Genomic DNA, 14477 nt, shown 5'->3' on the forward strand with positions numbered 1-14477 from the left:
TCCCAGATTTATTGAACCTTTAAGTGAGAAATTATGCATTCTTTAATATTGCATACTGTATTAATTTAATTCTGAACAATGATAGTGTTGTACTCAGTTAAAAGGATCTCCATCTCAACGATAAAGAACTGAATTCCTGAAATCCCATCACTGTAGGAGGCAGAGGAAGTGTAACCTTACCAATGTAAACAGTGAAATCTAACCTTTAAGTGGTGCGAATGATGGTGGTCTCGGTCTTAATGTGCTTTTTCAGGGAAAATGTTAGTCATTTGTTCAGTGAACTCCTACCCTCCTAACGGTTGTTCATTGTATATTGAAAACCCAATCAATAATTGAACAGTCTTTGCCAAGTTTAATGCATTGAATTGGATGGAAGTGATGAATGGTGTTATGGTGCAAGTGTTTTTCAAAAATGTCCAGATTTTTCTCATAGAAACAAATTATTAATATGAGTACTGAACATTAGGCAGGACTGCCCTAAGACTAAATTATAATTTTACTGTCTTTTAATGTGCCATTAACCATCAGCCACATTTCTGAGCCATTGCTTGGATCTATTAACATACATCAAGCGAGGCTTAAAACATAATTTGCAGTCCATGGCTATTCAGCCATTTGGGATTATGAGCCATGGTTCAGTCTTCCTGGTTCAGGTCTTCAGGAAATGAAGTATACCTCTGTTCTTATTTCTCTATTACAGACCAAGAATTACTTAGCAAGATTTAACTAGGGAGTCATTAACTCTACGCACTCTGCCTCTCTCCTACACACAAGGCACCATGGCCTAAGATAATGAAATAAAACACTTCAGTGGCTGCTCATTGATTACACAAACAGAATGAAAATATGTGCATGCTGAAAGAGATAAATAGGGGGAATTATTATAACATAACAAATCACGAGTAACGTATTTGAATTTGCGATTCCTGTCAAATTATTAGAGATACATAAATCTAGAATATATGTCTTGAGAGCTGAAGCACCGCATGGTGAATCCACAAGACTAAGTAAGTTATTAGTGGATCTGAGTGTACGAAACTAGTGTGAGGAATTATAAGGAAGAAAAGTTGACGTTGTGCAAATATACTGAATAAACATCTTTTAAAAAGAGTGCAATAGATAATTTGGCATTTGACAGGAACCTATACTTTTCACACAGTCTTGAATATTGACCAACTACAAGCGCCAAAAAAAAGACCCAAAATGCTGGAGTAATTCAGAGGATCAGGCAGCATCTCTGGAGAGCATAGATAGATGACGTTTCTTCAGATTACAACTGGCAGATCATCTGAAAAGCAGCGTATTAGTTTAGTTCAGTTTAATTTAGAGATACAGCATGGAAACAATTCCTTTGGCCCCTACGTTAGCCCCAATCGCCCATTCAAACTAGCTCTGGGTTATTCCACTGTTATCCACTCCCTACATACAAGGAGCAATTTTACAAAGGCCAATTCACTTACAAATTTGCACGTTTTGGGATGCAGAAAATAGAGGAATCCCATGCGGTGACAAGGAGAATGTGCATATTCAGCACAGACAGTACCTGAGGTCAGGATCTCTAGGTCTCTGTCACTGTGAGGCAGTAGCTCTATCAGCTGTGCCACTATAACACCCTGTATATTAGCATAGTCTTTGCTTAAGCTTATAATTTAGTTTAGTTTAGTTTAATTTAGAGATACGGTGCGGAAATGGGCCTTTCGGCCACCGAGTACGTGCCAACCAGCGATCACCCTATACATTAGTACTATCCTACACACTCAGGACAATTTACAACTTTTACAGAAGCCAATTAAGCAACAGACCTTTACATCTTTGGAGCATGGGAGGAAACAGGAGTACCCAGAGAAAACCCATGTGGTCACAGGGAGAAGGTACAAACCCTGTACAGACAGCACCTGTGGTCAGGATCAAACCCAGGACTCTGGTGCCGTAAGGCAGCAGCTCTACCGCTGCGTCACTGTACCGCCCTTACGCCTCTTATTGTGCTAATATAAGAAACAGAAACATTTAATGCAAGATAACCAAGCAATGTGGGAATATTGATCATTGCAGGAGGCTGCTGGCGATATCAGGCAACTAAACCATTCTATCACCAAATAGACAGGCGTCCTGACTTACCATCTACCTCATTGGAGACCTTCAGACTGTCTTTAATCGGACTTTACTAAACGTTATCTTTCACTAAAAATTATTCCCTTTATCCTATATCTGTACACTGTGGACAGGTTGATTATAATCATATATGGTCTTTTCACTGACTGGATAACACACAACAAAAAAGCTTTTTGCTGTACCTTGGTATATGTGACAATAAATAAACAAAACTAAACTAAATTGCATGTTCCGTTGCAAGCCCAGCCCTTTGCCAAGTTGACAAGAGATTTTTCAGGCATTTCGAATCAGCTCTCTATAATCTCCACCAATTTCAACTGAAAATAAGACTCCTTCTGGTAAGTTACAGGACTAGAAGATAATAATAATAATAATAATAATAAATTTTATTTTCGGGCGCCTTTCAAATCTCAAGGTCACCGTACAAAGATTAAACAGAAGAGAAAAAAAAACCATATAGTCGGAGAAAAATAAATAATAAGGACATCATCAATACACAAATTAAAGATAGAAATCAATCCAAAGACACAAAATCAAAAAAAAAAAAAAACCACAATGTGAAGAGAGAGCAGCGGCAGCTAAAGCGCGCCAGTGTCCACTCTCTCTTCCGAGAGCCATCTTGGACACAGACTAACAAAGTACCTTACACACAGAAAAATCATCCCCCCACAGTGGTTACCACTGTGGGGGAAGGCACAAAAGTCCAGTCCCCAACCCCAGTTCTCCCAAAAGTCAGGCCTATTAAGGCCACCGCTGTTGCCTCAACGGAGGCCCGATGTTCCTGGCCGTTCTAGCCGGGTGGTCTTGCCCCGGCGTCGGGAGAGTCCTCACAGCGGCTGGGCCACCTGGAACGGCCGCTTCCTAGCAGGGGATTGTCGGCTTCCGAAGCCGACAAGGACGCACCGAGTTGGAGCTCCCAGGCTCCTGATGTTAATGTCGGCGCTGCCCGCTCCGCTCCGCAGACCCGCAGCCCGGAGGTGTTGCTCTCGGCGGTCCAGCTCACCGGAGCTCCAACGCGTCGATCCAGCGCGGCGACCCAGGCAAGGCATCGCCCACTTCGTTCCGCGATGGCGCTCCAGCGCTGTGCCACCACCGAAGCCGAGGTGCTGGGCGGTCCCCACCAGGAAACGGCGCTCCAAGCCCGCTGGTAGGCCACGAGGACGGGTCGACGGGCAGCCCAGAGAAAAAGCTGCCTCACCGACCAGGTAGGGACCTAGAAGTAAGGTTACCTCCTTCCCCCCACAATAAGAAGTCCATTTCTCCGGAAAAAACGACGAACAAAACTAACTAAAAACTGGAAAAAAAATTAATTAAATGGACGGCTGTTGGTTAGCAGCCGTTCCCCAAGATGGCTCCTCCTCATTGATATATTCATCAGAAACTACCAGGGAAGGGTACCTGCACCTTGAGAGGAAAACAGATGAGATGATGGAGATCAGGAGGCAGCTTCCTGACATCTCATTCTCGTGAGTTACCAAGATAATTATATTTTTCTTAATATTGGTTTTATGTCAGGTGACAAAGTATTCTCGAATTCTGCTATGAAACAGTCCCCCAGTTAGTACAACACCTCATCAATATGGAATATTAGAAGGAGAAACAATCAACTGCAGATGCTTGAACACTGAGTGAAACACAAAATGCCGGAGTAACACAATGGGCCAGGCAGCATTTTTGGAGGACATGGATAAGTCTGGAGAGGGGTACCCATCTGAATTGCCACCTATCCCCATCCTCCAGAGACACTGCCTGACCTGTTGAGTTACTCCAGCACTTTGTGTTTCAATCGCGAATGATAAATTTGTTCCCCTCTCCACAGATGCTGCATGGCATTCTGGGGATTTCCAGCATTCTCCTTTTTTAATGTAATCTTTCAAATTCTCAATCATAACTTATCTGTGAAACCTGATGGATTGGACAAGGCTTTATCAAATACTAGACTAAGTGGGACCCGTTGGGTCCCAGCATCACACAGGAGGTCATCCAACGCAATATTCCACCTCTCCACCAATTCTAATATTGGTGGCCAGTTGTGGGCGGGGGGGGGGGGGGGGGGGGCTTTCTGGAGCGCTAGTATGGGTGTTGTGGGCTAAAGGGACTGGTTTCCAGAGGGCTAGTATGCAAATTGTGCGCCAAATGGATTCTTGGGCTGGCGTCTCAGTCAATCAAGCCTGTTGTGCTGGCAACTCACTCACAGCTGGTGGGCTGGTAGTTGACTCACGGCTAATCCTTGAAATTCTATTTCAAGCAGGGTATAAGGCCACCAAATTCAAGTGCAGTTTCTTACCATTTCTAACAGGGTGCAAGGCCACCAAATTCAAGTGCAGTTTCATACCATTTGAAGTAGGGTGCAAAGCCACTAAAGACAGCGAGTCGTGACCTCTCCCTCCTCCATCTTGCAGAGACTGAGCCACCCCCACATTTCCGGGTTTTATAACCCCTCCCCCCCCACCCCCCCACGGAAAAGGTGTGGCTTTCATGGAGTGATTGACAGGAGAGAGATTCTCAACTTTTAAAAAAAAACTAATAACACTTTTATTTTTCATTGATGGGAAGAATTCTCTGCATCTGCTCAGCGGAGGGGGACTGAGTAAGATGGCCAAAAATCACAGCCGTAAGTGGTAGCTTTTTATATAAAATCAATATACAGTGCAAACAGGAAGTAAGTGCATTTACAGTAGTGCCTTTTAACTTCAAGCCAAAGCACCCAAGCCACCATTTGCAGTAAGTAGTGCATTTCAACTACATGCCACCATTTGCAGTAAGTGGTGCCTTTCAACCTCAAGCCAATGCACCCACACCCCCATTTGCAGTAAGTAATGCATTTTAACTTCAAGCCAATGAACCCGCCACCATCTGCAGTAAGTAGTGCCTTTCAACTTCATGCCACTATTTGCAGTAAGTGTTGTCTTTCAGCTTCAAGCCACACCCAAGCCACACCCAAGCTACCATTTGCAGTAAGTAGTGCCTTTCAACTCAAGCCACACCCAAGCCATCATTTGCAGTAAGTAGTGCCTTTCAACTTCAAAGCTCCCAAGCCACCATTTGCAGTAAGTGGTGTCTTTCAACTTCAAGCCACACCCAAGCTACCATTTGCAGTAAGTAGTGCCTTTCAACTTCAAGCCAAAGCAACCAAGCCACCATTTGCAGTAATAGTGCCTTTCAACTTCAAGCCAAAGCTCCCAAGCCACCATTTGCAGTAAGTAGTGCTTTCAACTTCAAGCCAAAGCACCCAAGTCACCATTTGCAGTAATAGTGCCTTTCAACTTCAAGCCAATGCACCCACGCCCCCATTTGCAGTAAGTAGTGCCTTTCAACTTCAAGCCACACCCAAGCCATCATTTGCAGGAAGTAGTGCCTTTCAACTTCATGCCACCATTTGTAGTAAGTGGTGTCTTTCAACTTCAAGCCACACCCAAGCCATCATTTGCAGTAAGTAGTGCCTTTCAACTTCATGCCACCATTTGCAGTAAGTAATGCCTTTCAACTTCAAGCCATTGCACCCAAGCCACAATTTGCAGTAAGTACTGCCTTTCAACTGCAAGCCAAAGCACCCAAGCCACCATTTGCAGTAAGTAGTGTCTTTCAACTTCATGCCACCATTTGCAGTAAATAGTGCCTTTCAAATTCAAGCCACAATTTGCAATAAGTAGTGCCTTTCAACTTCAAGCCACAATTTGCAGTAAGTAGTGCCTTTCAACTTCAAGCCACACCCAAGCCACCATTTGCAGTAAGTGGTGTATTTCAACTTCAAGCCACACCCAAGCCATCATTTGCAGTAAGTGGTGTATTTCAACTTCAAGCCACACCCAAGCCACCATTTGCAGTAAGTAGTGCCTTTCAACTTCAAGCCAAAGCAACCAAGCCACCATTTGCTGTAATAGTGCCTTTCAACTTCAAGCCAAAGCAACCAAGCCACCATTTGCAGTAATAGTGCCATTCAACTTCAAGCCACACCCACGCCCCCCATTTGCAGGAAGTAGTGCCTTTCAACTTCAAGCCAAAGCAACCAATCCCCCATTTGCAGTAAGTAGTGCATTTCAACTTCATGCCACCATTTGCAGTAAGTGGTGTCTTTCAACTTCAAGCCACACCCAAGCCACCAGTTGCAGGAAGTAGTGCCTTTCAACTTCAAGCCAAAGCAACCAAGCCACCATTTGCAGTAAGTAGTGCCTTTCAACTTCAAGCCAAAGCAACCAAGCCACCATTTGCAGTAATAGTGCCTTTCAACTTCAAGCCACACCCAAGCCATCATTTTGCAGGAAGTAGTGCCTTTCAACTTCAAGCCACAATTTGCAGTAAGTAATGCCTTTCAATTTCAAGTCAAAGCTCCCAAGCAACCATTTGCAGTAATAGTGCCTTTCAACTTCAAGCCAAAGCAACCAATCCACCATTTGCAGTAAGTAGTACCTTTCAACTGCAAGCCAAAGCAACCAAGCCACCATTTACAGTAATAGTGCCTTTCAACTTCATTCCAAAGCTCCCAAGCCACCATTTGCAGTAAGTAGTGCCTTTCAACTTCATGCCACCATTTGCAGTAAGTAGTGCCTTTCAATTTCATGCCACCATTTGCAGTAAGTAATGCCTTTCAACTTCAAGCCATTGCACCCAAGCCACCATTTGCAGTAAGTACTGCCTTTCAACTGCAAGCCAAAGCACCCAAGCCACCATTTGCAGTAAGTAGTGTCTTTCAACTTCATGCCACCATTTGCAGTAAGTAGTGCCTTTCAACTTCAAGCCACAATTTGCAGTAAGTAGTTTTTTGCAAGCTTTAGAAGCAATAGACATTTTTTGCAAGCATTTTAGAACCAATAGACATTTTTTTGCAAGCTTTAGAACCAATAGACATTGTGAGATATATTGTTTGTGCTCACAATCACTACTCAGAGACTAAATCGTGGAAACAAGAAATGCTTTATTTGCGAGTCTGCAGAATCGGGTGCCTCTCCAAGTTGAGACACACCGAGCAAAGGAAAAACGTCTATTTTTATACAATTCAGTATACAGTCTTTATTGATCGGACGCCTCCCCTTCTGACCCCTTCCAATCAGGGTACCGAGGTTCACAATCTCCAACCCTCCCCTCCGTGCGTCATCAATCATTCCCTCTCCTCCCACATCATACATCGCATGTACATTTAAATTAGGTTCTTTGTCATGAGGGGCGTACAGTTAATATTCATTTAACTTATTAAGCATGCGCAGTATCTGTGCCCTAACCTAATTAATTGCCTTTGACCTAAAGAATAGCTTCTGTGTTGTCAGCTACATTCCTTACCTCATCTTGTTATTCTACAATGTTATCAACAGCTCTGAAGGTCTGACTGTTTGTTCGAATCACAAGGTCGGTGACTACAATCACTCGGCCCCTCACAATGATGGTGGTTTAATCATCTTATCCCTCACAATCCTCCCTTTTTCTTTTGCTATGCATCCTGTATTAAACCCCATTCCTAGACTTCCTGCTGTTCCAAAGCTAATAACATTCTTCTTATCTCTCTTTCCTCTGGGTCCTCTCTCGGCCTCATTATCATTATCTTCTAGATGCCCCCTTTCTCCCCCATGGGGACTACAACTGCCTGCATTTGGCTTATACTTCTAGTTATAAGAACCCTGAGACATGGTATACAACAGGGGATAATGATCAATGCAGCTAATGCCCATAAAATCACCAGTCCCACCGCTTTCCACCAGGCTCCTCCTAAGATGTAATCCCACCATCCTGCTCCCATGATTGTGTTCCATCTCTGTACCGGGACATGTGCTATTTTTCTGATTCCTTCTGATATATCCATTACTGCTTGCCCGTTGTCATCTATGTTTAGGCAGCAATTAGAGAGGTTGAATTTTCCGCATACTCCTCCCTCTTCGGCTAGTAAGTAGTCTAAGGCCAAACGGTTTTGGTATATCGCTGTTCTCATCTGTGTCTGCTGCTTCGCCAACATCTCTAGTGCAGATGCAGTCTGGTTAGTAATTACTTCCAGCACTGCCTGTAGTCTTATGATCCGATTTAACATATACACTGGGGTCCGGTAGCCCCAGGATCCGTCCTGTGCCCAAGTGGATGGTCCATAATATGAGATGATTCTTGCAGGTGGCCACTCATCATTTTCCCATTTTCCGATGTCCATTCCTCTCTTCGTTCGGTGTAGATCGTCAAAGATGGGTGTGCCTAGCGACCGCCCCTCCTCAGTGGTCAACAGAAAAAACCCTGGTTGTACCAGTCCAATTAAACAAGTCCCACTCCATTTTTCTGGCAATACCGAGTATGCCTTGTGTCCGCATATCCATAGCAGTCCTTCAGGGGCCGGTCCACTAGAGGTAACATTGTCCCATATGTCCTGCAACACTGGGATTCCCTGGTAAGGGTTGTTCCCGGTGCAATTCCATAACCCAGTCGATTCGCTTCCATCAGTCTTCATCCAGATAGTACAGTGTCCTTCATCCTTTACAGTGGGATACCATTGAGGTTCCTCTGGCCACCACACTCGGGATTGATTTGGCCACTGGGTGATGATGCGCTGGCAGGGGCTGCTGCCTACTAGGATGGCATCCTTTGCCCAGGGCCTGGCGATACACTCAGTTCCAACTGGGGTGTGTGTCAGGACCCATTCCTGGGGACTTCAATCTCTTCCCACCGTCAAATTCCACTTTATCAGGTCCCATACCTCAATGATAGATCCTCTCCACGGCCACCGTGAGCTCATCAGCGGTCCTCCACAAACCCAACAGTTAGTCATATTCAGGGTTCTGGCTATCCGGAGGGCCAAGTCCACAAACAGGTTTCTCCCCACTTCGGGGATCTCAATCTGCTGCTTTATTTCATCATACATAGCCTGGTGCAGTTGAGGCTGGGAACGTGGGGGAGGTTTGTTGATTACTGCTTCTGCTAACTTCCCTGTCACTACCTCCTTCTTTTTGTCTAATGTTTCCTCCTTGGCTCGGGAAGGGATGCCTAACTGTCCTCTCTTGGTCATGCAGACCTATTTCTCCCCTTTTGGGCAGGTAATGTGCCCAAAACCTCCTACATGTCCCTTATTTTCTACCACATAACACCCCCTCCCCTCGTCCTGACAAACAGCTCTAGTCCTTAGGTCGTAGCAAACATCACTTACATGGGAATGATAGGTAAATGATTTGGTTGTTCGCCCTCCATATCTGATAGGATGGTAGCACTTATCACAGTTATTAACACTTCTTATAATGGTTACATACATAGTTAGTAATACTACAACTGCTCCTTTCATGCTGTTAGTTTCATACAGTTAATGCCAGGGGCTTATTCCCTGGTTTTACCGTCCAATGATCGTCTTTCTCAGGAACTGACGTCTGGTCAACGGGTCCTTTAACCCGGGTCGCATGTGTACACCCTTTTTCTTTTGTTCGTACTGCTGTCTCCGTTGTCAGCAATGCCAGGTATGGGCCAGTCCACCGGGGCTGCAGTTTCTCCTCCTTCCAACTTTTAATCAGTACCCAGTCACCGGCCTTTATATCGTGTATTGGAAAGTCGAGTGGTGGACTTTGTGCCAATAGTCCTTTTATTTTTAATTCTGCAAGGGAACGAGACACTGCCAGTAAATAGTTCCTCAGAAACACATCGCTGCCTTCGAAGGTCGGCGTGCCCTCTACCTTTCCAAGATAGGGCAGCCCAAACAACATTTCGTAGGGAGACACCGCAATATCTTTACGGGGTGCCGTTCGTATTCTTAATAATGCAATTGGTAAACATTTAGTCCAGGGTATGCAAACCAACAGGTGAACCTTAGAGGCAAAATGTGTTCCTCGGTCGGAATCCATGGATTCGATGACCCCGTATCGGGGAATGATTTGTTCTAATAATATCCGGGTTACTGCCTGAGCGGTGGCATTTATCGTGGGAAATGGTCTACAACTACTAGGAGGTACTTCCACCTTTGTATTCTTGGAAGTTCTGTAAAATCTACCTGTATTCTCTGGAAGGGTCTTATAGCCAATTGTTGTCCTCCACCAGGGACAGCTCTCATTACCTTCTTGTTAACCCTCTGACATAACACACAACCGGAGACTGTCTGCTTAGCCAAAGTATAGATACCTCAGCAAGCGTAGGTCCGTAGTAGTGTGTCACACAGGGCCTGCGCTCCCCAATGTGACTGGGAGTGCAGTTGTGTCATCAAATCCCGAGTTAATCCTTTGGTTAACATTTGTTTCCCATCCGGCGTCCACCACCTCCCGTCAGTGGAACGCCGAGCCCCTAACTCATTCATTTTGTCCTCCTCCTCCTGTGAGAATACAGGTATCTTTCCTACTCCTTCCCTTAATGGTATTAAAGACAACATCCTCACTGTTCCTTCTGTCGCTGCCTTTCCTGCTCGTCGTCCGCCGAGTATAAAAACTGGGAAGGGTTTAAATTCTTATCGGTCAGAATGGTCAAATCGTCTTTTTCCATAAGTATCACTTCGTACTTTAGGATCCTGGAGTCAGTCAACCACCGGTTGGACTTCTGAGTTAGTATTGTCCGGACCGTGTGGGGAGTGGATACTACCAGGTCACCTCCAAATGTCAATTTTCTACTTTCTTCCACTAATATTGCTGTTGCTGCGACCGCTTGAATACATACAGGCCACCCTCGTGATACCGGATCCAAGAGTTTAGAAAGGAATGCGACTGGCTGTCGCTTCCCTCCTCTCTTTTGTGTCAGTACCCCCAACGCAATTCCATTCTCCGCATTAACAAAGAGATGGAATGGTTGATCGATGGACGGGAGGGTCAGTACCGGTGCGGTGATCAGGCTATTCTTTATTTCTCCAAATCTCTGTTCGTCCTCAGAATCCCATTGTACTTTATCAGTCTCCTCACACAATTTATCATACAAGAACTTGACTTGTCGGGTGTAATTGTCTATCCATAATCTACAGTATCCAATTAACCCGAGAAACTTCCTGATTTCTTTCTTGTTCCTTGGCATCAGCAGCTCGGTGATCCCAGCTATTCTTTCGGGGTTTATTCTCCTTTTCCCGTCACTAATCAGGTGTCCTAGATATTTAACCTCCTGTTCTACAAATTGTAGTTTATTTTTGGAAACTCTCAATCCCTTTTCCCCTAAAACGTTTAAGAGGGTTATGGTTGCATCCCTTACTGGCTCTTCTTCTCCGCCTGAGAGTAACAAATCATCTACGTACTGCAATCATTGTGTCCCATAGGTCCTGGGAACATCCTCTAATACTTGTTCTAATATTTGCCCGAACAGGTTCGGGGATTCAGTAAATCCCTGAGGGAGCACAGTCCATCGATACTGTTGCTTCCTCAGTGTGTCTGGGTTTTCCCACTCGAATGCAAAGAGGTCACTACTTTCCTCAGCCAGGGGGCAGCTCCAAAAGGCGTCTTTCAGATCTACCACACTGAACCACCTGTGGTTAGGGGGTATACGTCCCATTATGGTATAAGGATTTGGGACTACCGGGTGTCGAGCCCTAACTACCCTATTCAATTCTCTTAGGTCCTGGACCAGTCGGAACGTTCCGTCAGTCTTTCTTACAGGGAGTATTGGCGTGTTGTAGGGGGACATACAACTCTCCAATACTCCATCCTTCAGTAAGTTTTCTATAATTGGCTGCAGCCCTTTCCTTCCTTCCATTGAAATCGGATACTGTCTTACTTGTAATACTTCACTTCCTTCTCGCAAGGCTATCCTCAGAGGTGGTATTCTTAGCCCTCCCCTATTTCCCTCTCTTGCCCACACCTGTGAGACTATTCTTTCTTCATCTTCGGTCGTCAATTTATATAGTTGTACTATAATCTGTCCACCTACGGGAGCTGTGCCCATTCCTAATTGAACTTGTAAGTCCCTTCCCATCAGATTTATTCCTGCCTGGGGCACCAGGATTAAGTCTTCCATGGCCTCTCGATTTTCATATCTTACCATTACTCCTTCTATCTCGAGAGCTGTCATTACCTTTCCCCCTACTCCAGAGATTTTGATTTGCTTTTCCCCTAATCCCATTCCCTCCGGTATCCTGGTTACACTTGATCTTTCCGCCCCTGAGTCCACCATAAATACCGTGTCTTCTCCTTGGGGACCTAATTTTAAGTTTACCAAGGGTTCCCGTGTACGTCCTACACATCCCAAGGAGGGGAACCCCTGACCCCCCTATTCCTCCATCAGTGTGTACGATTGTACTTCATGCCTTATCTTTGGACATTCTCTTTTAAAGTGTCCTTCTTTGTGACAATGATAACACCGGGATGGCCCGGTGTGCCATCCCCCTGATCCTTGTTCTTTATTTCCCGGGGACCCCAACCTTGGTCCCTCCATTCACCCCTTCCTCTTTCTCTTCTTTGAAAGTTTGGGGTCCCTGGTTCTCGCCGCCCCTCACGGGAGGAGCAGATGCCCCGACCACGGGGGTTCTTTGGGTTGGATTCCAACGCCACTTATTTCTCAATCCGACAACTCTTCGGATGTCTCAATAAGCCAGACGCACACCTCACCCCCCCCCCCCCCCCTCACCCCATCCGTGCAACATCCGCCCCAATGGACTATCAGGCGGAATGTGCGGCTCTTCACCAGTTTGAGCCTTTTTCCCCCGGGCCCTTACTTTGCCCGTTCCGGTTACCCATCCCTGTCAGACCTTTTCCCGTCCAACAGAACCCAATCGCCCGAGTAATACTTAATAGTCAATATTCTTACCCGAGTCCTGTGCACAGAAATTGCTCGATTGATTGATCCCTTTCACCAGATTCCCTCTTGTTTCCAGAGTCTCTTGTCCGAATATCACTCGCTCAAACCGCTGACGGCAAGCAAGGAGATCAGAGACTGCTGAAATCAGCAGGGTGCACCTTCCCTTCCTTTCGTGCCTCCGTCAAGCGGCCGGAGTGGCGATCGCGGACGAGCCCCCAACTTGTGAGATATATTGTTTGTGCTCACAATCACTACTCAGAGACTAAATCGTGGAAACAAGAAATGCTTTATTTGCGAGTCTGCAGAATCGGGTGCCTCTCCAAGTTGAGACACACCGAGCAAAGGAAAAACGTCTATTTTTATACAATTCAGTATACAGTCTTTATTGATCGGACGCCTCCCCTTCTGACCCCTTCCAATCAGGGTACCGAGGTTCACAATCTCCAACCCTCCCCTCCGTGCGTCATCAATCATTCCCTCTCCTCCCACATCATACATCGCATGTACATTTAAATTAGGTTCTTTGTCATGAGGGGCGTACAGTTAATATTCATTTAACTTATTAAGCATGCGCAGTATCTGTGCCCTAACCTAATTAATTGCCTTTGACCTAAAGAATAGCTTCTGTGTTGTCAGCTACATTCCTTACCTCATCTTGTTATTCTACAATGTTATCAACAGCTCTGAAGGTCTGACTGTTTGTTCGAATCACAAGGTCGGTGACTACAATCACTCGGCCCCTCACAATGATGGTGGTTTAATCATCTTATCCGTCACAACATTTTTTTGCAAGCTTTAGAATCAATAGACATTTTTTTGCAAGCTTTAGAACCAATAGACTTTTTTTGGAAGCTTTAGAACCAATAGAGACACTTTTTGCAAGCTTTAGAACCAATAGACATTTTTTTGCAAGCTTTAGAACCAATAGACACATTCTGCAAGCATTTTAGAACCACTAAGGGCACTTACATTTGAGTAGACATGTGTTCAGTGTTATTCACAGCTCAGAGAAATGTGACCCTCTGCCTTCCTCCAGCTTGCAGACACTGATTGAGGCACACCACTTCCTGGTTTTATAGTCCCTCCCCCCTGCCGCCAGCGGGGGCAGCAGAGAGAATGGGGAATTTTGTAAAAACATTAATATCTCTCTCATTTTTAATCGACGGGAAACATCCTCGTCACACATGCGGCGGAGGGGGGTTCTGAGCAAGGTGGCCAAAAATGACGGCCGTAGGTGGCGGCGTTCTCTCAGAAATCGCAGCACAGATCACCAAAACCGGTCAAGAACAGAGTTTTGGTAATATAGATATGGCCAGTGCTCAAGCCTTCCCCCACCTTCTGTTCTCAGCATGGGAAATATCCCATTCTTGAGATCTGTGGTGGAAGCAAGAAAGGATTAAAATTATCTCTTGAAAATTTATGAAAGCCTTATCTAATCAATCAGGTTTCATGGATGAGTTATGATTGAGAATGACTTTATTCTACTCCAGAGCATAAGGCATGTGCAGAATTGATATTTGCCCGTTTTTGGAGGAGATCTTTAATTGCGTTACGCATGTGCATACCACTGCCTTATTTATAGGGGAAGAGGAAAGCTGTGTGCTTGCTTGCTCAACCTAGCACAACAAGCACAGCTGACCCTGCATAAAGTCGCTTCCTTAAAGATAGAATATTCATGGCCTTGTGGAAGTAAATCATATAGAATGCTTATC

This window comes from Amblyraja radiata, chromosome 2 (assembly GCF_010909765.2).
Source record: "Amblyraja radiata isolate CabotCenter1 chromosome 2, sAmbRad1.1.pri, whole genome shotgun sequence".
Taxonomy (NCBI): domain Eukaryota; kingdom Metazoa; phylum Chordata; class Chondrichthyes; order Rajiformes; family Rajidae; genus Amblyraja; species Amblyraja radiata.